Source organism: Rattus norvegicus, chromosome 2 (assembly GCF_036323735.1).
Source record: "Rattus norvegicus strain BN/NHsdMcwi chromosome 2, GRCr8, whole genome shotgun sequence".
Lineage (NCBI taxonomy): Eukaryota > Metazoa > Chordata > Mammalia > Rodentia > Muridae > Rattus > Rattus norvegicus.
In genome coordinates, this window is record NC_086020.1 from 171,110,327 (window position 1) to 171,136,387 (window position 26,061).

The following is a 26,061-nucleotide window of genomic DNA, read 5'->3' on the forward strand; positions in this document are numbered from 1 at the left end:
AGCCCTGGGTCCTGCTAAGACTGAACCCCCAGTGAACTAGACTGTTGGGGGGAGGGTGGCAATGGGGGGAGGGTTGGGAGGGGACACCCATAAGGAAGGGGAGGGGGGAGGGGGATGTTTGCCCGGAAACCGGGAAAGGGAATAACACTCGAAATGTATATAAGAAATACTCAAGTTAATAAAAAAAAAGATTATTATGAGAAAAAAAAAGAATTAGGTTAGAGATTTGCATATTAGTAGATGTTCTCTGTGTCACTCCACAACCTGGAAACTTGCCTCATATCCTGAAAATGTCTTCGCATTCAATGTGGGTAAGACCAAAACATTCATCTCCTTCAGGATTTAAGAGGTGGAGACCTTCTGTCCACCATGAATTTAACTGATCACAACAGCTGTGTTTTACTGCAGTGCTGGATATCCACCTATCTGTACATAACAATATCCTGCGGAATTCTTTTTAGATACCTATGGTTTCTCTCAGATTTAATTAACCTGAGGTGGCCTTGTGGGATCTGTGTGCACTAGGAGCACCTCAGGTGAGTGTCTAGATTAGACTCTGACTCTATGATCTACTGAGGAGTCAGAAGTTCATGGGGGACGTCCCTGACAGTTTCTATGTTCTTAGATTCTCAGATCTCTGGTGCCAGCGAAGAATCCCCAGGCTTTGTTAGGTTTTCATTAGAACCCCATGCAGTGCACCATGAAGAAGTTTCCTCTCTCAGATACAACTGATGAGTCCACACCTCAGAGAAGGACAATTGTTCATCCAAGTCCACCTGGATAGAAGCAATGGCCTTCAGCCTCAGAGCCTGGTACCCAAGTGGTGATCAATATATACAACCACCAAGTGTAGCATGTACTAGGGCCTCTGGACTGGGTTCTTAGGCATTCTCTAATCTCTATTCTCCTAAATTTTTCTCGATAGATTGCATAAAGTTGCTTTGGGACAGTTAGTATAGTTTCTGACACCATGTGTTTCCTTACTATTAATTTGTCCTTATCTTAGTTTGTTTGCCTCCTATTGCTTTGATGAAACACTGACTAAAACCAATTTGAGAAGGAAAGTGTTTATTTGGCTTGTGCTTCCACATCAGAGTCCATCATTTAGGGAAGTCAGGTCAGAAAGTTGAGCACAACAAGAAGCTGGAGGCAGGAACTGAATCAGAGACTGTAGAGGAATGTTGCTTACTGGCTTTCTATTCATGACTCACTCAGTTTGCATTTTTACAACCCAGAACCACTTGCTGAAGGGTGGCACCACTCACTGAGGTCTGGACCCCCTTACATCAATCACTGATTAAGAAATCACCCCAAAGGTTTGCCTATGTCCAGTCAGATGAAAGCATTTTCTCACTTGACGTTCCCCCCTTCCCAGATGATGCTAGCTTGGGTTGAATGGGTTCAAAGCCAATCATCACAGCCCTCTTCCACTTTTTCCTCTTCGTTACACAGCATTATTTCCCTGTTGCTTACTTGGCCTCTGATCTGTGAGTGCCTTAGCTTCCAATGATGGTAGCTACACTGATTATATTATCACTGATGCGACAAAATACAGGGCAGAAGCAACTTAGGGTAGAGAATTTGTTTTGCTTATTTTATGTACGTGAGTCCACCGTAGCCTGATGATTTGATAAAGTCCACCATAGCAGGGAAGGCATGGCCGAGCTCATAGTAGCAGGAGCCCATAGCTAGAATTCTTCACATCTCCCTAAAGCAGGGAGTAGGAAGTTCAGGTGCAAACTATATCAAGCCCTCAGGGTTCACTCCACAGGGACCCGCTTTCTCCAGCTTATTAGACCCTCTCTTCTCCTAAAGGTTCCACGACCTCCCCAAATTAACATGACAAGCTGGAGACCAAGCCTTCAGATGAACTTGCTGGAAATATTTATACTCAAATCATGAATTCATCTTCTAGGTCCTGGGAAGGAAGCAGCAAACAATATATAAATATTGTCAAAATAATGTCAAAATTGATGGGAGAAAGCCATTCACTTCTTCTTGAGGACAATCCTAGAAAACTTGGATGCTATGGGACAGCAGCCTCAGCCTATGACCACACTCTTGGTATAGCTCTTATTGTACATACGGGACAGTAGCCATAGCTACAGTACAACAGAAGAAGGTCTCTACATTTTGATTCATCTGGATCAGTATCTTGTTTTGCTCCATGAAAGAAGACTTCCTTAAAAGGTTGCAAAACAAATGAACAAGCAAATGAATAAACCATTCTTACTATGTAATTACACCAAGATTTCTTCTATCCTGCTAACATTTATGGAGTGGGTTGTGGAGGCCCTGGGCAGGAGCTCCATTCACCATAGCTTAGAAACACTGTGAATGACATAGCTGTGCCTCTGGCCTGGGAGGGTTTCTGCATTCCAAATGCGGCTTCTGTTTTATGAAGAGGAAGAGCTGCTCCTACTTAGGAAAGTGGTTTGTTTTCTCTAGAGGTTAAATTGAAATGTTTTCTGGCATTTCACTTAATGATAATGAAAATGGCAAACTAAGTGTGCATTAGACTATTTTGAGACAGGATCAAAGTTTTCTCTGACGTGCTGGGCACACCATGTGCTTACCAATAGAAGCAGTGAATGACTAAATAAGAAGCTGAAACAAATCAGTACAGGAGATCTGAGTTCCAGGAATAAAATTTCCAGGCCTCCTAATTCTACTGAGCACCATTAATGGTGGACATTGCCAAACTAAGAAGGAAATCAAACATAAAGCATCTACCCTGAATTTGAATAAATTTTCTTTCTATTTTGGGAACAGTAAAGCACCCTAAGAACTCCTGGAGACCCACACTCTTGAGGACAATGCTTGACTCTGATGGATTATTTTCTAATAGATTTTCCAAGCTACCTGAGAGAATGTCCTTACCACAAATGTGGCTCAAAATCTAGCCAGTCCTCCTGAATCATCCCACATGGCTGTTCTTGGCTGCACTCTGCACTTTTTTTGGATGATAACATCTTGCTGGTTTTCCTGATCCCCCATTTGGGTAGATATAAGTGCATTCCATAGATGCCTACCCAGCCTGTTCCTTGGACTCTGGATAATGCAGCAGTGCCTCTCCTCTAAAGACTAGGACTTTCCTCTCTACCTTTCTGATGTGGAATGCATAGATCGTCTGCATGCAGTAGGAGCTCAAGGGCTATGGTTCCTGTTCTAGGTAGGGTGGCTCTCTCCTGAGATTGATCTTTAATGACACCGAATCACCTTTTCTCAGAGGAGGTTTAAGACACAAGGTATTCTTCCAGCCATATTTGGTAGCCATAGATGACGAATAAAATTTGTTTTTGCAGAACAAGTAAGCTGTATGGAGTGGGGGAAGTGGACACAAAATCCCAACCGTAGTCAAGAACCTATTTGCAACTGATAGCTATTGAGAGAGTGAAAATCGGTTTTCTTCAAGGGAGTGACCGTGGGTATTATCAGCATTCCAGGACATACCTCACACTCAGGAGTAGTTGGCCAATACAGATCAGACTCTAGGATTTTTGTGGGTGTTTTTTTAACAAAGAGAAAGAACATGAAGTTAGCTGTTTAGGGAAGTGATTGAGAAAGGAGAGAGAATATGCTCAAAAAGTATTGTGTAAAATTCTGTTTGATAAATAAATAAATAATTATACTTGTTTTCAAGGTGGGAGGGCAGTAAATAAAGATCCACGTGTGCAACACCTAAGGGGACAGTGTCCCTGTATCCCACGTTTCCAAGCTATTTTGTCTTTAGGTAGAAGTCAAACCCTTTCTTAGAGTTGGGCTATGATTCCTGTGTTTTTCCACCTCTCTATCATACACCCTCCTTCCACTATGTTTCCTTTCCCCTTTTTGTCCTTGAATGGCTCTTCTTTGTCATATTGCTGTCCTTTTCCATTCCCTGGACCTACTGCTCATAAAGAGTTCCTGTCAGGTTTTTCATCCAGTTCTATACAGATTTAAGGATAATTTCAGTTTGATCTTTGCTTTCTAGAAGTTTAAACCTCCTTGGAAGACAAGAGCTTAACACAGGCAGCAATTGGAAGACACGGTCAGGTGGATGCAGAATTTAAGGAAGAAATGCTTTGTAAAGAGATGTTAGGGGTGTTAAAACTAAAGGGGAAAGAAAGACAAGACTGGGGGCAGGGAAAGATATGCCTATGTAGGAGTAACCCAAGAGGCAACTGTCCTCCACAAGAGTGCCATCCAGCTCCCCACCTCCCCGCCTCCCTCTGCTCCACCAGTCACACATCCCTGGTCTCTTTTGATGACCTAATTTACTCCTCTGGCATCTCTATTCCTCTCCATTGGAAAGCTCCTGCCTCTCCTCCTGGTAGCATAGCCCTGGGCCCTGGGTCTGTGTTTTGTCTTGTAAACCAGCATCTCAGGTTTTGGTGAAGGGATGCTGGAAGGTCTTTCTCCACTTACCAGGGTGCTTAGGATTCTCCATGGTATGATGAAGCAACTGGAGAATGGAGGGAGAAAAGGATGCCGGTTCCGGCTCTGTCCTCACCTCCAGTCAGGGATGTGTCTGGTTTATTTATGCCTCAGTGCAGGGGTTGCAGATTTTCCTCCCAAGAAAACTCCCGAATAGGTTCTTGCAAGACAGTAACTTGCTTCCTGCAAATCCTGTAAAATGACTTGAAAAATAACAATCCAAGCAACTCCACTAGTATTTGAGACCAAGTTACTAACCAGACGCTGGTTATGTGGATGGTATAGGGTACAGCACCTACTCTCAATTCCGAGTTTTAATGTCTGAGACTCTCTCCTTATCCCGCTGCCTGAAGATAAGGGATGGATTCTCCAGTCTGCTCTAGTCAGCTAAGGAAGTAGGGGACTAGAATCAGGAGAGGAAAATACAACCTTTTTTTATTTCATAGTTGTTTGGTTTTTGTTTGTTTGAGATGAATTCTTGTTACACATCCCAGACTGTCTCAAACTGTTAATACAACCGTGACTGATGGGTCTCTGGCACTGCACCCAACTAAGAAAAGTGATTATTTCTTTGTTCTTTAAGAGAATGTATAGGGGTTGGGGATTTAGCTCAGTGGTAGAGCGCTTGCCTAGCAAGCACAAGGTCCTGGGTTTGGTCCCCGGCTCCGAAAAAAAAAAAGAGAGAATGTATAATGTATAGTGGGGTCACTAATTACTTTCCCTTTATGGTCTGTAAAGAAATGTTGCCATATTCACATGCTGACATCTTAACTGTGACAGTGTGTCATCATGGCAGGGTCACCACAGATGTCATTATTGAAGATGAGGTTATCCATAGCTCTGCAGGTTCTGATCCACCTGAGTGGTTTCCCTGTGGTCAGTGAAATTGGGACACAGGCCAGAATGTCTTGCTGAGAAGGCAGAGACCACCGTGAGGAATTTAAGTGAATTCCTGTCAAACATTACTTCAATCTCCCAAGAAGCACCCTTAGTAAGTGATTCAGGGCAGCTCCATTTGGATATACCAATATGGCATCCATAAAAAGCAAAATAACAGAAACCTTCCACTGCATTTTTAGACAATACTGTAGCGATATTGTAAATTCTACTCCCCTCCCCGATAAATTCTAAATTTCATTCCATTGAACCCTCTACTTATAGGACTCTACAAAACTGGTTACATGGTTGTCACGGAAGATACATTTAACATAAATGATGCTTGGTTAGATTTGAAGGGATCATCCTTCAAGCCCCTTTGTGCAACTCTCCAGAGCAGAGCTGCTCTGCCTGGCACACAGTGTGGGGCCAGATGAAACTAGTGAGGGTGTTGGCAGGTGATCAGTCAGACGTATTCAGAATATTCCAAATAACTGCCTGGATATTACTTTATAAGCTTCTGCAGTTTGGACTTAATAGATGTTTAATATTTTAAACACGTTAAAGTACACATGCTTTTAGTTTTCACACAGAAGTTCAAAGGCTCATTCTCTCTCTCTCTCTCTCTCTCTTTCTCTCTCTCTCTCTCTCTCTGTGTGTGTGTGTGTGTGTGTGCATGCGTGTCCTTGTATTACAATGAGAAGTTGTCAGATATGACACAGCACAGCACAGATATGTCACAATGAACAGCAATACCCACAACCTATCATGTAGGCAGGCCTTGCTGAGAGGAATGCTGTCTGCCCTCAGTGGTTACCATGGCTTTTGTCAACTGTGGAAGGCTCTAAATACTGTGCTGATATACGATTTCTGACTGGAACCCAAGAGACCTGATACCCTACTCCTTTGCAAGAAAAACAATTACCACATAAGCCCTTCTAGAATTCTTAGCTCTTTCTATTAATAGACACACAATACCAACACTTTAACAGTGAATTACACAGCTTTATCTAGTGTTATCTAACTGTATCATTTAATAAGCTTTTAAATCTTTTATCTACAAGTAGAGATGAGAAAAGTAGATATCAACAATTAACTTTATTGTCAGAAATACAATACTCAGAAGTCAATTTGAGTATTGTATCACAATGGAATTAATGAATTAATGTTTTGTTGAGTTTCATGTGTGTGTGTGTGTGTGTGTGTGTGTGTGTGTGTGTGTGTGTGTTTAACTGATTGAATACAATTAATGTTGCCCCAATGAATATAGGTATGGGGTCACCCACTAGGGCATGTGCAGCCTACCAATAGCCACATCTTAGAAGAGAAATGAATCTCCCTTCCCAAGAAGTCATCAACTACCAATAACTCCTCAGGTCAGGCAGTGGCTACTGAGACCCCCTTACCCCATCCATGCCGAAACTTTTAACTGGTGTGATCTTGTGTAGGCAACTACAACTGCTGTGAGTTTATGTGTGGAACAGCCATGACAAGTCTGGAGATAGTATTTCATGGTTGTTTTAGGAACAGGTCTCACAAAGTAGTCCAAGCTGGCCTTTAACTCGTATTCCTTCTGTCTCATTCTCCCAAGTCTTATCATTGTATACAAAGAGGTGTGTGCTATCATGCCTTTCTTAAGTTTGCTAGTAAAGAGGTTGGTTCCAATTTGGAATTTAAGTAGTAAAGTGTTGTAGATTCAGTACATTTTTTTCTCTGACTTTCAGTCTAGCTCAATTTTGGTTCTTTGGTTCAATTTCTACAGTCCCTTCTCTGCAGGGTGAAGGGATGAGATGAATGCTCAGGAGCCTCTAAGAAAAATGTGATGCCATCGGACCTTTAAGATCCACTGACCACACCCATCTCTCTCTCTGCATCACCACTGAATCCTAGTACTCCAAAGTCTATGACCAATACAGTCCTTAACCTTGGGGAACCTCACATGTTTAGTAAAAAGAAGGACTGTTTATAAGTAAGAAATGGGGTTGGAGAGATGGCTCAGTGGTTAAGAGAATTGGCTGCTTTTCCAGAGGTCCTGAGTTCAATTCCCAGCAAACACATGGTGGCTGACAACCAAGTTTTTAAAAACTTAGTTTAGAAGGAAGGAAATAGAATACCAGCTCTCTTCTAGTTTCTTCTCTGCAGAGTGTGACTAGGTATGAAATGCCTCTACAATTAACAGTTACACCAGTTCTAAATTATCCATGTATGACTGCTTTGTGGCAAACTGCCTCTGTGGAATTTTAATGGTCACCCTCCTTTCCACCCTTCACCTCCCCTCCTGTCTCTCTGTGACACTGGCCACTCTTCTCTATTCTCCCATTCACTCTTCTTCCTCTGCCCACACCTGCATCTTTTCATTCATATTTCCATCCCAGATATCTGTTTTGAGCTTCTCCATCCCAGACATCTGTTTTAAGCTTCTCCATCCAGGTGTGAATTCAGTAAAGCCAGCTTCTCCATCACCTCCAAGTTTGGGGGTCTTGTGCTCAGGGCTGCACAAGGAAGCAGCCTGTCTTTTTTCTTTTTTCTTTTTTCTTTTTTCTTTTTGAACATTTAAATGAATTCTCATCTTAAAGGATGTTTTCTCAGCCTTTCATCCTCTGTGTGTTTCTTACAAACTCCATTCTCCTGAAGCAAACAGAAGCATTAATTAGCTATAGCGGTGCATCAGAGGCAGAGGATAGAAGGACTGCTGGGTGACAGAAGGAAAGGAAAATAACTCTCTGGTCATATGTCACTGTATCTCATGGTCCTGGAGTAAACACACAGACATTTAGCTAAGAGGTTCTGAAGTACAAAGACTGGGCCTTGATTTACTTGCAGACATTTATATTCTGTCTTAAGTATTTGAAGGTCCATGAATGTTCTGAATGGTAATCATACTTATAGAAACCAAAATGAAAAACCCAAGTCAAACCCAAGAATTAGGTGTTCTGAGGCTCTGAATGGACACTAAACTTTTCCATGTAATATAATCCTAAATATAATCCCAAATATGGATTATCTAGATGGAATATTTTAATTCTCCCTTGTCTTTGCCTGAAATAAATTTGCTAATCTGGATAACAATAAAGTTGGGATTTGGTATTGATAAATCCTACATATATTTCTTAAAATTATGAAGAAGAGAATGCAAAATATCCTACAGCCAAAATCAGTAAGTTAATAAACAAGCCAGATGGGTAGAGTCAAGCAAATTTTAAATAAATAAGAAAATAACCCTCTCTTTTCTAATTAGTTGACAGTAGTTGTCCTATATCAAGATGTCAAACTGTCTGAATTGGGAGCCACCTCTCTAGGAAACTGAATCCTCAAGTTAAAAGTCATAGGTAATCAATGACTTTCACACACTAATGGTATAAAAGACCTCCTATTCCCCCCTTCCTTGATCACTTAACTGCTCACTTTGAATTAATCATCATCATCACCACCACCACCACCATCATCACTCTTTAAAATTTAAAAGTATTTCTCAACACATTATGCTGTTTAAAGCCTTCAGTCCTGTGAAGTGGACATCTTTGCACCAACAGCATTTGACTAGACAGAAAACCTGCAAGGAGAATAAGCAAATCTTAGAAGACAACTTCTGATTTCCCCCAAATTATCTCCTAAGAATGTCATTGTACTCTGAGACCTTGGGCCACATTCTGACAGTTTGATCAAATAATTTAAGTGAACAAACCAGATTTATGGTGAACACCTGGATGTATTTCCCCTTGGTTGATTTAATCTGTTTTCTTTAGGTATAATAAACCATAACCATGAATAGAATAGGTTTTTTCTCAGTCCTGTGAGCTGTTCTAGTAGATCATTAAGTCTAAGGGTGGTTGGGGGAAACATCCTCAATTCCCTATTGCTAATCTAAGAAACACAGTGGTGTTAAATAAACCTGGTGCCATTAAACAGAACAGACTTACTTTCTTGCAGTTCTCAAGGTCAGAAGTCAAAGAGTCTAGAGGAAGCTTTGTTCCCTCTGGGAGTTCAAAGGAAAAGTTACTATTGACTCTTGAAGCTTCCAGAAGATTTGTGTATTCAAATCTAGCAGGATTGCTACCTCCTCTCTGATTCTCTGTATAGCCTATTGGTCATTGCACGACAGTGTAACTTCCTTCTGACCCTTCTGCTTCACCCCTGTTTTATAAGGATCCCAGTGATCACATTGGAGTAATCTAGATTATCCAAAATATTGTCCCCAACTCAAGAAATCCTGGGCTTGCAAACTCTGCCTGTAATTCAGTGTAATCGTTTCACAAGTTCCAGGAATCAGGACAGAGATTTACCTGGGGAGTAGGAAAGGGCATGATTCGGCCTGGTAGTGCATCAATAGCCTCTCACCCCTCAAGGCTAGGATCATGGGACATCTTTTCACTTACTTCCTGGATGACTTAGGACAGATCTAACCTCTCTCCCATAAGCTCATTCAGATATTTCTTGGCCTTCCCAGGGATAACCTTCACATTTCTACCCCCAATGCCTCCTCTTGAAAGAGGGAACAGACAGAAAGTGAAAAGGTGTTCTGTCTCTAAGACACTGTGGCTGGTGTCTCTTAGAGACTGCAGACTCCTTGCTCTGTGAAAAGTTTTAGAATCAGCAGCACATTAAAGCTGTTATCCCCAAACTGAAATCCTGGGCAGTACCACCTCCATGGAGATCACTTAGCAAATCTGCTACATTAGACATTCAGAACCACACCCACATCCACAAAATTATATAATAATTTCTTTCATGAGGTTTGAGGTTCTTCGCTTAAAGGGGAAAATGTTGGTTTTAAGAAGAAAAGCAAAATACCTTTCCCATTTCACCCCTGGAATTATCATTTAACGTCCACCTTCATCATCCTCGTGGAAGAGGCCAATTTCCATAAACACTCCAAAACCACAATCAAGAAGAAAGCTCTGAACTAGGCACCACCATCATCATCTACTATCATTATTCATGTCAGATACTCCCAAGTTACTATATCTTTTGAAAGCCATTCCTCTTCAAAGCACTATGGGATATGTACTGATCCTTCCAATAAACTGCATAAGAATAGTTCTAAACTGTCCAACTCTGCCAACTGTCTCTCTGCTGGAGAGAGTTCAGGATGCCTTCCTACCAAGGCCAGCAATCGTAGACTGATGCAATGGATCGGGAATGCGGATAGGTTTGTGTGCAGATAAAAAGAGCCAACTTGTTGGAGGGTTGTGAACCTGATTAATCACTGCCTGGGCACATTGGAAAAGGCCAAAATACACAGCCTCCTAATTGCCCTCATTTGTCTGGTTATTAATCTGCATCTCAGCAAAGGAAACTTGGGGGTTGTGATTTTGCCATCCAGAGCCCTGGAGGACAACCAGTCTTTGGGGAAAGGGCTGATGAAGTTTTGAGTCTTTCGGAGTTGGTTCCCTGTAACCCACTCAGAGCACAATTGATTGAATGTTTTGGGTCATTTAAGTTGTGCAGCTGGGTCACCACATGCTTAATCCTGGAGAAAGAGAAGTAAAGTTGGCCCCAAATGCACATGGCTCATGGCCAAGTTTTGGGCTGCTCTAGGAATGGCCATGATCTAATGCCAGAGTTAAAGCACACAGGCAAAATTGATAGATGCTGCTTTGATTTATTCTCTTTTCTATAGGAGGTGGGCAAGGTTTGCCATAGTGTCCGATTTTCCTTTTGTGGGTGACCTTCTCATCCCACAATTCCTGTGAGGGAACCTCACCTCCAAATTAGCGGGTCAGGCCATCCCTTGAATAATTTGGGCTTGTTTAAAAAATCTAACAAAATTGTGCTTGTCAGTGAGCAAGGCTTTGCCACAGGGAAAAGGTTTGTGAATTGAAAGACTTGCCTTCAGAAGTTTCAAAACGATGGCAAATTTAGCCAAATTGGGCAAAAGTGAATCAAGTTTCACAAATTTAAGAATGTTTACGTAAATCTTTAAAACATATGTTGCCACAGCTGTGTTTAGCATAAAATTATGATGAAAATAATTCTAATGAAAATGATGGCATATTTATATAATGCCTGCCATGCACAAGCGCCAAACCTGCTACACCGCTGATCTCATTAGCCTGACTAAGCCCCTTTGAGCTACAACATAAATATTAGTTCCAATTTGCACATGAGGAAAGCGGGCCATGGTCAAGGTCGTTCGCAGCTAAGTAGGTCAGGTTGTAACCAGTCTGACTCTCCCACCTATACAGTAGATTGTATCCTAAGCAGACTGCAGGAAGATCCCTTTCTGCATACTCCCAGCAGGGACTTCACTGATGCTAGGGTGATAGAAGGAAGAACTGAAGAATATCTTCCTATGACCTTCATTCAGTCTTCCTTCTAAGAAGAACCCATCTTTTCAGAGCATTCAAGTGAGCATTATAGAGTTGAGATGAGAGGATGGCAGAAGTGTTGTCTTTCCATCTAGGCTCCACCGCACAGTTACCTGGCAACAGCCAGGTGTGCTGCTTGCCCCCTCCCCTCTCCCTCTTCTCTTCTCCTCTTGCTCTTGCTCCCTTACCTTCTTCCCCGTGTACTCATAGCTGGTCTCACCTTCTTCCCTGTGTACTCATAGCTGCTCTCTCTCTCTCTCTCTCTCTCTCTCTCTCTCTCTCTCTCTCTCTCTCTTTCTCTCTCTCTCTGTCTCTATTTCCTCACCTCCCCATTCCCTATATCCTATATTATACCCTCACCATCCTGTGACTTATACCCCAGGAGAACAGGATGCTTCAACATGGATCTTCAGGTGCATCCCTTTCCCCCACACCATACTCAACCTCCACCAAACATATCTCTGGCTTCTTTTCTTTTTATAATACACAACAAGAAGACTTTGTAGTTTGTTTGTTTGGTTGTTTGTTTGTTTGTTTGGTTGGTTGGTTGGTTGACTTTGTTGAGGTGAAACTGAAGACATAGGAAAGAGTTCATTCAGAGCCCAGCACAGCCACGATAACCCAGCACTGCATCCTACCTGGCCCTTCTAACTGTCTTCATGCCCCAGCCCATGTTGTGCTGCTGTGAAAGAGCAGCTCATAAAGCAGAACTTTATTTGGGTTTTCTGTGTTATTTGAGTGGCTCCAATAGCAAGGGTCCATGGACATGTTAGCATTGGTCTCATTCTTTGTTCTAGGACACAGAAACCAGGTAATTGAACTGGGTGCCCTCTGCACTCCCATCCACACCTATTAGAATATCTGGTGATGGCCCTGCTGTATGCCCCAACACTGGACAGTTAACCCACTCCTCTTTAAACCCTTACTGCATCCCTGGTGACAATGCCCCTATATCTTAATCCCATAAAGGCCCCATGTCCTGATGAGCCTTTCAATGATAACCAGATGTGAAGGTGAGTTGTAGAGGACACATTCAAGCCATGAAGCTAAAGTAAATGTTCTATCATCGAGGATGATGAAAATATGATGGAACGACCTTCTGGGCTCTGCTCCTTCAGTTTGGCCTCTGAGCCCTGTCCTTTCCTAAAGCTGGATTTTCTGTTAAGTGTTTGGTCAAGCATTCATATCTAGTAGTTGAGTTCCTCTGAGTCCCCCATGGACTTCTGTCAATGAACCATCAGTTTCTGCATGTCCCATCAACATGCTCCAGTTCATGATCTTTCAAGGGACTCGTTGCCTTCGAGTGTGAGCTTCATCTATCTGGAAACCCTGCAGAGGGTAAAGCATTGGAGACTCACCACAATACTGACGTGACTCTGCTTTCGCCATGCATTTTGAGTTACAGTTTTAAAGTAGAAGAGAAGGTTTTGTTTAATCTCTGCCAATCGGTGTTGATGTTACGTGTGTTCTTTCCAAATTCAATAAAACATTGCCTTCCTTCCATTCAGGGGGGAAAAAAACAGCCCATTTTTTGCCAAAATTTAAGTCTGCCCAGAAAAAGGTATCCTCTAGAAATACAGATGAAAACCAAATCCTTACAAATGTCTGATAGTCTTTATCTGTATTTGAGTTCTTGGAGTCCCACATATATTTAATTTTAGTAAAAATGAGTTGACCTACACAGGAAGTACAGGTCTGACTGCCAGACAGATTGTCTCAATGAGTGGGATGGAAATTATGTCGGGAGGAGGGAATCTGGGCTCTTCTGCAGCTGGATCTAGGCTCATTAGTCCTTCCTTGGTTATTTGCTTACTGAAGACCTAAGGAACGGCACTCATCCCTTGCAAATCTTAGTTTTATCAAATGGACAATGTCCTCACTCCCTCCTTTGTAGACACATCTCCTAAATATAAATGTTAGCAAAATCAGTGGGGTTTTTTTCTATGCATGATTGTGTATGAGGGGTGTGTGTGTGTGTGTGTGTGTGTGTGTGTGTGTGTGTGTACACATATGTGTATGCATGCCTTGACCAGATATACCAAGACATCAGAAACAATTTTCTTAACCCCCAGTGAACTAGATTGTTGGGGGGAGGGTGGCAAGGGGGGGAGGATGGGGAGGGGAACACCCATAAAGAAGGGGAGGGGGGAGGGGGATGCTTGCCCGGAAACCGGGAAAGGGAATAACACTCGAAATGTATATAAGAAATACTCAAGTTAATAAAAAAAAAAAGACTGTGTAACTCAAAAAAAGAAACAATTTTCTTTTATAAGCAGAAAAATGAACAATTTCCATCATCTTACTTTTCCAAATTTGTAATCCTTTGTAATGAGAGTTTTGAACTCTTTTCCTTTAATGCAGAGAATTAAACTTCACCATCACACAAGCTAAGCAAATGGCTTGCCACTTGGCTCCATCTCTTGTTTCTTGACTTTGATTTTGAGACAGGTACTCACTGAGCTGCCCAAGTTAGTCTGGAACTTACTCTGTAGCACAGATAGGCCTTGAACTTTACAGCTCTACTGAGCTAATAAGCCTCTTAGGTAGCTAGATTGCAAGCCTGTGCCAGCAAGCCCAGATGGACACTTTTAAAGGTAACTGTCAAAGAATGACTGTATAGATCTATCTTTGTGGAAAAACAAGATCGTCATAAATATTTAGTATCCCAGGAAAAATATAAACTAGTAACAGCTAGCCAATTATCTTCTAATTGTATAAATTAAGGCCCAGAGAGAATTCTCCCTAAGGTTCTAGCTGAGCTGTGACAGGGCCCACTTCCTGCTAAACATGAATCACTTCTAGCAGGCCAGTATGGAGGCCATATGACCCTAAGAATGCTGCTTTAAATCCCTGTTTGTCTGCCTTTCTGAGGGTCTGACCCTTGATTGCTTCTTATTGATCTAACAGTTAAACATCTCCCATGATGGGGAAGAGTCCACTGATAAGTAGAGGCTTGCAAGTCAGAATCCCCCTACTAGTGAACACTCAATCATGTCATATAAGTCTTAATATATTTGGAGGGCCTTGTAAGCACTCAGCTCACCTAAGACTTCAAGGCCCCAAAGAGAAAAATTTGAAAAGCAGTGTGGGTGCTGGACAGAGGTCAATGAGCCACTTGATCTCAGGTATCAAGTGTAAGGGATGTTCCCAAACTCAATAGCCAAAATACATTTTTATTGGATATTTTTTATTTACATTGCAAATGTTATTCTCTTTTCCAGTTTTCCCTCCATAAGCCCCCTCTCCCATCCCACTCCCACTTCTATAAGGATGTTCCCATTCCCCAACCATCCCCTTTCCTGCCTCCCCATCCTGGCATTCCCCTACACTGGGGGTCCAGCCTTGGCAGAAACAAGGGCTTCTCCTCCTATTGGTGCCCAACAAGGCCATCCTCTGCTACATATGCAGCTGGAGCCATGGGTCTGTCCATGTGTACTCTTTGGATAGTGGTTTAGTCCCTTGGAGCTCTAGTTGGTTGGCATTGTTGTTCTTATGGGGTTGTAAGCCCCTTCAGCTCCTTCAATCTTTTTTCTAACTTCTCCAACGGGGACCCTGTTCTCAATTCAATGGTTTGCTGCTAGCATTCTCCTCTGTATTGTCATGCTCTGGCAGAGCCTCTCAGGAGACAGCTATACCAGGCTCCTGTCAGCATGCACTTCTTGGCATCACCAATATTGTCTGGGTTTGGTGGGTGTATATATATGGACTGGATCCCTAGTTGAGGCAGGCTCTGAATGGCCATTTCTTCAGTCTCTGCTCACAACTTTGTCTCTGTATCCCCTCCTATAAATATTTTTATTCCCCCTTTTAAGAAGGACTGAAGCATCCGCACTTTGGTCATCCTTGTACTTCATGGTTTATGGATTCTATCTTGGGTAATTTGAGCTTTGGGGTTAATATACACTTATCATTGAGTGCATACCAAGTGTGTTTTTTGTGATTGGGTTGTCTCACTCAGGATGATATTTTCTAGTTCTATCCATTTGCCTATAAATTTCATGAAGTCATTGTTTTTGATAGCTGACTAGTACTCCATTGTGTAGATGTACCACATTCCTCTGTTGAAGGGTATCTGGGTTCTTTCCAGCTTCTGGCTATTATAAATAAGGCCACTATGAACATAGTGGAGTACGTGTCTTTGTTGTATGTTGGAGCATCTTTTGGGTATATGCCAGGAATGGTATAGCTGGATCCTCAGGTAGTACAATGTCCAATTTTTGGAGGAACCTCCAGATTGATTTCCAGAGTGGCTGTACCAGTTTGCAACCCACCAACAATGGAGGAGTGTTCCTCTTTCTCGACATTCTTGCCAGCATCTGTTGTCACCTGAGGTTTTTATCTTAGCTGTTCTGACTGGTGTGAGGTGGAATCTCAGGGTTGTTTTGATTTGCATTTCCCAGATGACTAAGAATGTTGAAATTACTTTAGGTACTTCTCAGTCATTCAATATTCCTCAGCTCAGAATTCTTTGTTTAGCTCTGTATCCCTTTTTAACAGGGTTATTTGACTTTCTGGAGTCTAACTTCTTGAGTTCCTTTTATATATTGGATATTAGCTCTCTCTCAGGTGTAGAATTGGCAAAGATCTTTTCCCAATCTGTTGGTTGCCGTTTTGTCTTAATGACAGTGTCATTTGCCTTACAGAAGCTTTGCAGTTTTATGAGGTCCCATTTGTAAATTCTTGATCTTAGAGCATAACCCATTGGTGCCTTGTTCAGGAAAATTGCCCCAGTACCCATGTGTTCAAGGCTCTTCTCCACTTTTTCTTAAAGTATTATCTTTAAAAATCAAAGCTAGTAGGGGAACCTGTGCTTTAAAACATCAAGTCCTGAAGTGAAGATCTTTGTTATAATAGATAGATAATAAAATATATTTGTTCTTTGTTCCTCTCCCCGATACAGGGCTCTTAGGCAGGATCCCCTTTTGCTATTTGTAATAAGCCTTTTCAATCATACTTGGGTTTATGTGCATTAAGGGGGTCCCTAAATAGGTAGTTTCAGGATGGGGGAATGGTCAGCAGAGGAAACAACCATGTTGTCCCCGCCAGCGGGGACCCAGTTATTCAGGGTCCCGAAGAGGCTTTCTACCTGTGGGCCAAAATGGGGGTGAAGAGAAGAAGGAGACCAAGCAAAAGTTCTGTTGTCAAGGTCTCGTTTATTGAGAGAAATGTACAGCATTTAAAGCTCTGAGGCAGGAATAGAAGCGGGAACTGAAGCTTAGGGTGGGGGACTTTGGGAAGTGCCCAAGGATATAAGGTGAATCACTACACTGCAAGATATCCTCCTATAACAAAGAGGCAACAGTCTTCTGGGGACATGTTCTTTGAAAAGGTCGAACCCTTCTTAGGAATCTGCTCAGGGACATCCGGTGTTTTGCTCAGGCTGAAACATCCTGTCATTGCTCCCAGGGTCTTCCTGGGAGAGGCTCTTAGTTCAACAATCTCAAGTCTGTATGGCAGTCATTTCAAGGTTAAACCTCTGAGGCCATGCAGCCCGGAGTCAAGTAGCCACCTTGAGCTATGCAGTCACAAAGCGGCTAGGCCCAAATCCAATACGGCTCACTGCATCTCCCCCGTTATTCTTTTTTAAAAAAAAGGACCATTAGGTGGAAGTAGTGGTCTGAGATAGATCAGACATGCCTCACAGAGTGCCCAGCTCGGCCATGGCGAGCCACTCTTGCAGTTAGGACTGCACCCCAATGGCTAGGAATGAACTTATGCTGTAACACACCGTTCTGGGCTAAACGTGTGTGTTATTGGGGGAGAAACTGGGCAGAGGAGCATTTGACCGGCCCGTACATTTAAACGGGGTGTAGCCACCTCTGTCTTAGGATCGACCTCTCGAACCCCAGCCTTATCTGTCATAGGATCACCTTGTCGCCCCCAAGGCACCATGTCTTAGATTGGTCAAGGGTCAGAGGAAGTTGCCCGTCCCTGAGGATAGCTACATTGGATCATCTTCTCATTCCTCTTACTTGAGCCCAGGGGCGAAAGAGTAGGAGCCAGATGGCATTAATATAAGAGATTGTGGAAGTTGAGCCTCTCCCGATAAGTTGTAGGCACCTCATCTTGTTCGTTGTCTCTCTGATTCTCCTCAGCTGTTCCGGTCTCCAAGCGATGATAATGTACTGAAACAGAATTTCTAGGCAAAGCAGAATCTATTTGTGATTTAATAAAGCGTGTAAGTCGTTGAAAGGCCCAGGGACCAAAGGAAATCAACAAGAGTAGGCTCAAAAGGGGTCCCAAAATTGAGGACAACAGGGTAGAGAGCCATGGGGATGTAGAAAACCAGTTTTGGTACCAAGACTCTTGTTGCTCTCTCTCTCTCCTTCATTTTTCTAGGCTTTCTCTCACCTTTTTTAGACTGTCTTCTACAAGTCCAGTCTTATCTACATAAACACAGCATTCCTCTTTTAAGGCTGCACAAAGTCCTCCTTGTTGTAGGAAGATTAAGTCTAGGCCTCTTCTATTTTGTAAGACTACTTCAGACAATGAGGCAACTGAGTCTTTTAAGTTAGCTAATCCATCTCTTAATTCAGCAATATCCTTATCTATGGCTTCACTAAGCTGGTTATAGTATTGATGGGAAGTAACGAGGGAAGCAATGCCAGTGCCTGCACCCGAGGCCCCTAGACCTAGGAGAACTGCGAGAGTGATGGCAGTTACTGGTTCTCTTTTTACCTTGTGAGGCATATCCGAGCCCTTATCCCAGGATTTAAGAAAAGTCTCTGGCTCAAGTATGCTGATTCTGGGGAATAATTGTACTAATATGCAATAATCGCGCTGCTGTAAGAAATCAGATATTATTACATAGGTAGTCAGCCCTGATGAACATGCCAGATAGGTATGGTTTGGGGCGAGCAGGTACTCATGATGTTTGTTAACAACCAAGGTATGGTTGCATATTTCTAACAGCTGGTGAGGAGAGAGCATATGTTCTCCCAAAATACAACTTCCCACCCCGGATACCTCAGTGAGGGTAAATCCTAAAGAGCCTCCATATAGGGCATTGGATTCATTGGTATAAATAAATTCTCCAAAAAGAGCAATGCCTTCATAAAATGGAGGGGAGGCAAAAAAGCACATCCAACATTCCACATATCTGGAGGAATTGTTCATCTGCTCTTGGAGAAGTAAAGCTGAGGCGGATGCGTTAAGGATGGAAAGTATGACTCTGGAGGATGGTATAGGGCCTGGAGGAATGGTTGGCTGAGAGACAGTAGTACTCACGAGGGAATCTTGTGGGGCCTGTGTGGCAACTGGGTCTTTGGGCTCTGAGCCTTTTTTAGGCAGAGAGGGAACAAAATTATGAAGAACAGGGTTTGGGCCAATAGAAACCCTGTATGTGCTAGGGACAGTCTTGAGTAACTTTATGGTAAAATAGAGTCCCTGGTCATAGCCAGTCCGATAGAGGCGAAGGCCCCAGGAGAGGCCTCGTGGCTCCTTTGTCCAATCTTTCGCTTTTCCTTGGGGAGTGAAATTAATTACCAAGGGGCTGCACCAACTGACGCAGTTGTGAGGTTTATTTTGTGTATCCACATCCACGGTGATATAATCCCATGTGGAAGAGGGTTTCCAATAAGTATTCCCTGTAGTCTCACATCCCCATGAAGCACAAAAAAAAAAAAACGCCTCCTGGACCCCACAATAGTTTTGTGATCTGGGCCGATGGGGCCCAGGACAAACATAGAACCCAGTATTATAGCCAATTTTGTATAGTATCTCATAAAGGGCGTTTCGGCCAGCAATGGAGTCACATCTTGGAGAGGTAGAGCCAGGCCCGGTACACCCCAGGCCCCCACATCCAGGGCTTCCCGGGTTGAGCCTCCCTTTGTTAGGAGGTGCAAATTCTTGAGGCCAATAGATGTTGGGCACCCCCCAGGCTGGTTCGGCTCCTAGGGCCAGCTTGCATAAATCAGTATGGAGGGGGCCCCACGTTGGTGAAGCTCCTGTGTGAGATGTACTATAGACCTGGTCTCCAGCCTGGTTTATAATTACCCATGTATAGTTGTAGACCTGATAGGGTTCTCGTGCTCCGATGATCTCTAGCTGGAGGGAGAGGAGGCACACCGTAATCCAGTAGCAGGTCATTACCTGAAAGGAAAAATAGATCGTTCTCAGGCGCCACCCTGGAATTTGTTATAAGGCTTTATCAATCTCAGAATTTGTTTGAAATTTATTGTAAAGCTTTATTAATCTTTCAGGGAGCCATCTGGCTCCCCCCTCTTTAGAATTATAAATACAGACAGACCCTTTTCCCCAGACTATCACAGGGTCAGGACCCTGCCACTGTCTAGTTAGGGGGTCCTTCCAGAGAACGTGAGCGTGATCCATCTTGGTTGAGGGGTGCCATAAGCGATCGGCGGCTGAACGCCCTTGATTATCCAGAGTTAAGAAATTCAAAACAAAAAGGGCATGGGATAATAAAAATTTTGCGCTGCCTTTAAGAGAATAAAGAGTTTCTTGGGCAGTAAGCTTTAACAGTGTATTCTTAAGGATTTGATGTGCTCGTTCCACAATTCCTTGTCCCTGAGGGTTATAAGGTATGCCTGTAATATGTTTTATTTAAAATGGGAGCAAAATTGTTTAAATTTATGACTAACATAGCCAGGCCCATTATCCGTTTTTAGCATTTTAGGTTGTCCCATAACAGAAAATGTGTAGAGCATATGAGCAATAGCATCTTTTGTGGCCTCTCCTGTGTGTGCAGAGGCACATATAAACCCACTAAAGGTATCAATGGTAACATGTACAAATTTTAATTTTCCAAAAGATGGGACATGGGTGACATCCATTTGCCATAGCTCTCCAGGGACCAGCCCACTGGGGTTGACCCCTAGGTAGGGGTCAGACAGTGGGGTCGAGCAGCCTTTGCAATTATAGACTATTTGGCGAGCCTGTTCACGGGTGATCTTATATTTAATCCTAAGGGTTTGTGCATTAAGGTGATGTAAGTCATGTGCTTTTTGGGCAAGTGTAAGGGGTGTAGAGAAGGCCCCCTGGGCCAAGGCCACGAGCCAGGTGAGGTGATCAATGGTATCATTACCATCGACCAAGGGGCCTGGCAATCTGGTAAGTACTCGGATGTGTCCCAGAAAGAAGGGGCAAGAACGCCTCTGAATATACTTTTGTAAGGTGGCAAACCGGGGAGCAGCATTGGTGGTAGGCCGAATACAGAGCACTGTTTCTAACGGGGGATAGAAAAGGCAAGATAAGAGCTATCTGTGCAACGGGTTGTGCACAAAATACTGCGAGGATAGCTTGAAGCTCTACCAGCTGAGCGGAATCTAAAGGAATAGAGAACTGTTGTATTTGACCATCAATGGAAAATGTGGCTTGACCATTAGAGGAGCCGTCTGTAAAGACAAGGTGGACTCCCGACATAGGGTGATCATGTGTTACTTTTGGAAAGACCACTAGGACTGTAATTTTGTGAGAAAACAGTATCAACTTATCTGAGGGGTAATGATTATCTCTCTTACCCTGAAAGGCAATGCAGCTAATTGTCCATTCATCTACCTGTTGACTGAGCCAAGAGACCTGGGAGAGGCTACAGGATAAGATTAAAACAACGGGGTCCCTTCCAAAGAGCTTATGGGACTGTTCTCTTCCAAGACGTATGATTTGTGCCACCAGCAAGGGATAGGTGGAAAGGACCCTAGTTAAGGAGGCAGGTAAATGTATCCAGTAAAGAGGATATTGCTGCCAAAAAAAAAAAAAAAACAACTGCTGTTAGGGAAAAGGAGGTAGGAAGGACATCATTGGAAAATGACGAGAATACCAGTGAAAAATCACAAGGAGGAGCTTCCTGTTTCTCAAGATTCTTTAACTTTATGGTCCTCTGGTTCCTGGGAGAAGCTTCCTGCTTCTCAAGATTGTTCTCTGAGATTTTAATCTAACTTTATGGTCAGCTAGTTCCTGGGAGAGAGTTGTCAAACCGGCCGATGTAAATTACCCATTCTATGGTCCTAGGAGAAGCTTCCTGGAACATACAATTCTGGGGCCTAACCTGTTTATTCTGCTCTAAACTTTGCGTCTAGGGGGGCAACTTTAAAACTTTTACCTTTCAACCCCCACTTCTTCTAGTGGCTAACTCTAATCATAGAACTAAATTAAAACGTGGTATTACTGACATAACATCAAAATCTGAACAGCACTTACTCTTTCTCTAATGAAGGTAACTAGCTTATTTAACACACATGGACCTATAACCAGAAACAGAAGCAAAATTAAGAAGGGTCCCATAAGGGAAGATTTCAGGGTAGTCATCCAAGGAGATCTACTAAACCAGCTCTCGAACCATCCCTGATGTGCTTCTCTGTCTCTCTGTCTTTTGTCTAACCTTTTCCTAAGTTTACTCATGGAGTCTTTAATTACTCCTGAATGGTCTACATAGAAGCAACATTTTTCTTTAAGTGTAGCACACAGACCTCCTTCTTTAAGGAATATCAGGTCTAATCTTTTTTTTTTCTGAAGGACTATCTCTGAGAGGGGGGTTCGGGATTCTTGGAGGTCAGCTAAAAAGTCCTTTTTACTCTTTCTATATCTAAGCCAATGACAATTCTGAATTCTCCATAAGCCTTGTGTTGCAGGGCAACAGCAGATGCCCTTGCAGCACCTAGCTGGACTCCACCTTAAGATAGCCCTAAGTAATTCTCAACTCTCTTTTGTGTCTTACTAAGTCCTTAGCATCAGGATTCCAATCTGGATACTATCTGAACCTACACACAAAGATCATGACTGCCTTTTAGAACTTCTAAACTTAAACAGGTTGTGATCCCAGAGGCACAGTCCCAAGAAGTGTTAGGAGTACTAACATATGCAATGTCACATCATTTGCAATAGAAATCAAGCCTATCCCCACACCTATTCCAAAGGAACCCAGGGCAAACCTGAAATTCTTGTTTCTCAAGCACACTCAAGTGAGCATTATAGATTTCCTGTAACAGCCACTAACAAGCATCCCAAGTGGGATGGTGAGAAAACAAGAAGAGAGTCCAGAAAATAGAGGTCTGCTGAAGAGGGCAAAAGCATTTAGTCACATAGAAAGACAATCAAAAGATTAACAGACCAAAAAACAAAAGTGTGCACAAAACAAAAAACAAGCGGCTGCCGCAAGATTGCCACAGAACTGAGCTGATTCAGATGGGAGCTTCCATGAGCTCAGCAAAGACAGATGAACAGGAGCAGATTCCACATTACTCCTCCTTCCCAACCAGAATCTTCCCATTGTCAAAGTCACAAGCAACACAAAACAAAGACCTAAGACACACAGACAAAGACCACTCTGGGAATACAGACAGCCGGAAAGGCGGGTCTTTTCTCCAATCCATGAGAATGGCCGAATCCTCACCGGCACCCAGACGGGAATCTCCCAGGCGTCCCTGGGGTCCCTTCTTACCTCCTGGGACGTCTCCCAGGGCAGCGCAATCGGTGAGTCCCTGGCACATCTACCGCTCACATTTGCGTCTCTCCTGAGACACGATCCTCCCTCTCAGCCTGAGATGGGAGCATCTGCAAAACCAGAACTCCAGAACTCCAGAACTCGAGAGCAACTACAGACCCAGACTTTAGCCGGCACAAAATACAAAGACACAAAGACACAGACACTACCTCCTGAATCGGAACCGCCTAGGATCCTTTTTCTTACATTAAGACATTTAAACACTTTCCAACCTTATTCCAACTATAGGAATTAATTTCTGCTCCTTCAATAATAAACCAAGGACAAGTTTCTCACACAAAGACAAAAAAAATTCACTTAAAATTAACCAGGGACACTTTTCATCAATAAAACAAAAGAACTTGATTAAATCCTTTTTCTTAACTCTTAATCCTCTCTCCCTGAGTGAGCGCTTGATCTCTCCTATGAAACAAGCCTCCTAAATCCATACCTTCCCCATGGCAATTAGACGACAATTATTCGACCGGTCCTTACCTCCCTCTCCAGCGGACGCACGAGCTATACGGCCTGAAGAGTCCTCAATTCCCACTGCAGCTCTCTTATCTCCGTCGTCCTGTAGTCGGCCTTGCTTCGGGGTCCCTGTTCGGGCGCCACTTGTCCCCGCCAGCGGGGACCCAGTTATTCAGGGTCCCGAAGAGGCTTTCTACCTGTGGGCCAAAATGGGGGTGAAGAGAAGAAGGAGACCAAGCAAAAGTTCTGTTGTCAAGGTCTCGTTTATTGAGAGAAATGTACAGCATTTAAAGCTCTGAGGCAGGAATAGAAGCGGGAACTGAAGCTTAGGGTGGGGGACTTTGGGAAGTGCCCAAGGATATAAGGTGAATCACTACACTGCAAGATATCCTCCTATAACAAAGAGGCAACAGTCTTCCGGGGACATGTTCTTTGAAAAGGTCGAACCCTTCTTAGGAATCTGCTCAGGGACATCCGGTGTTTTGCTCAGGCTGAAACATCCTGTCATTGCTCCCAGGGTCTTCCTGGGAGAGGCTCTTAGTTCAACAATCTCAAGTCTGTATGGCAGTCATTTCAAGGTTAAACCTCTGAGGCCATGCAGCCCGGAGTCAAGTAGCCACCTTGAGCTATGCAGTCACAAAGCGGCTAGGCCCAAATCCAATACGGCTCACTGCACCATGTGATTCGAGTTTCACTCTACAGAAGAACATACAGGTTGAATTTATCCACCAATGATCGGTGATGTCATCAAGCATGCCTACATCAGGAAATGCCCACAAGAAGGTCTAAGGTTCAGGGAGCTTCTGGTTAGTGAACACAAAGAAGCACCATGTTGCCTGTGAAGACTCTGCAGCTTCCTCACCCAATGCTAACCACCATTTCTTCCTTTTGGCTCTTCCTCTGCGGCATCTCTCTACCAAATCAGGACCGAGCTGGAAAGGGTACTTCTAAGTTCCCTGGGTCATCCTGGTGAATTAAAAAACCCGAAAAGGCAAGCTAAAGACTCCGGAATTGTTACCTTGTGGGCAGAAGTGCGAGTAACTGTGGCCCTCCTGTTGTAGCTCGCATCTGAAGAGAGGGCCTCGTGGTACTTGTATTTGGTGGGGCTGTACTAGTTCCAGGTTGGTGAAATAATTGAATTACACAGTTGACCACCCAGTGGGTGCCAGAGGATTGCTGACAGAAAACTACATGGATCAGGTGTCAGAAATCACACAGTGGATCCCGGAAGTGTTGGCTGCCCCTCAGGGTAAGCCAGTGGGACAGAGAATGGGTATACCAATACTAGACAAGATCTCAATTAGGAATGTAGGCATTTCATTGGCGATTTGGAGATACTCACTTTTATTTTTCCAAAAACATTATATTAAAATTTCTCTTAATTGCTAATTTTCTTAGGTGAATGCAGGGAATAAGAGGTTTAAAATGACCTGAAAGTCAGTAACTGAAATGAAGATCTGACACTGGATTTCTTACCTGAAAGAACATTCAGTAAAGAAGGACCTGTTCCTTTACTCCAGCAGGTTCGCTCTTCCAGACCTGAGCTCTTCACTTGTCTGTAGAATGTTTCTGAAGAACTAGAGCAAAGGCATGCAGATGCAAACTAACAAAACTGCTAAAATGGGAATGACGTGGATCCAAGGAAGGACAAGGCCATGTCTCTGAGCAGATCCTGGACCCTGAAACCCTGTGGTACAGACACCAAGGAAACAGCCACTTGGGAACAAGATCAGAAGTGGAGGCTGCAATTGAATCCGGAGACAGTAAACCAGCTAGTACCAGGCTTTTGCAACAAGAGGCAGACACCAGAAGTTCGTGGTTTTAAGGGATGGTGGCCATGTTTTAATTGCTTGTTAGATCCAGAAATAAATCAGCTTAGAAAACAAAACAAAACAAAACTTAGATTCTATCACAAATGTACATGTTTTAGGTGCCAATTTTTAGCCAAAACCAAATTTTAACACTCATTTCTTTATGCATTTTCATGTCAGACTTACACAGCCTTAGACACTTCGATTCATATATAACCTTGAAATCTCTTGGCAGCAACATTTAGGAACAACAGCTTTTGCTAGCACCCAGAGCACCATGCTTCGTTGTGTTAGTGTAACAGAACTGGTAATAGGACAGTCTCAGGGCCTTTTGTAGCAATGAATGACAGTGATATTAATGCAGAAGCCAAAAAACAGAGGCTGAAAAAAAATCACATTTTCTACTTAAAGCCAATTTTTCCTCAAGCTAGGAAATTTGAATTTTGCCTCTTGAAAAAGATTTTTCACACTCTACTCAAGGCAAGGTACTCTGAAAAGGTTCGCCCTGTCTTCACAGCCATGCTGAACACTCACAGAGCATCAGGAGTACTAAAATATACTATGGCCTACCAGATGGCTCCAGGGATGGGGTGCTTTCTGCCAAGCTTTACAGCTTCTGTTCAATCCCCAGCATTACTGACTCCTGAATGTTGTTCTCTCTCTCTCTCTCTCTCTCTCTCTCTCTCTCTCTCTCTCTCTCTCACACACACACACACACACACACACACACACACACACA

The 26,061-nt window shown here is 43.1% G+C and overlaps 1 long non-coding RNA gene across 1 annotated transcript; it reads right to left on the reverse strand.

Moving 5' to 3' along the window:
- Positions 1 to 6,324: 6,324 nt before the first annotated feature.
- On the reverse strand, positions 6,325 to 10,446 carry LOC120100855 (uncharacterized). Its single transcript, XR_005501034.2, has 3 exons — positions 10,084 to 10,446; positions 8,698 to 8,845; positions 6,325 to 7,920 (listed from the first exon to the last, which is right to left on the reverse strand). It is a non-coding gene; the product is annotated as an uncharacterized LOC120100855 (long non-coding RNA).
- Between the last annotated feature and the right edge of the window lie 15,615 nt (positions 10,447 to 26,061).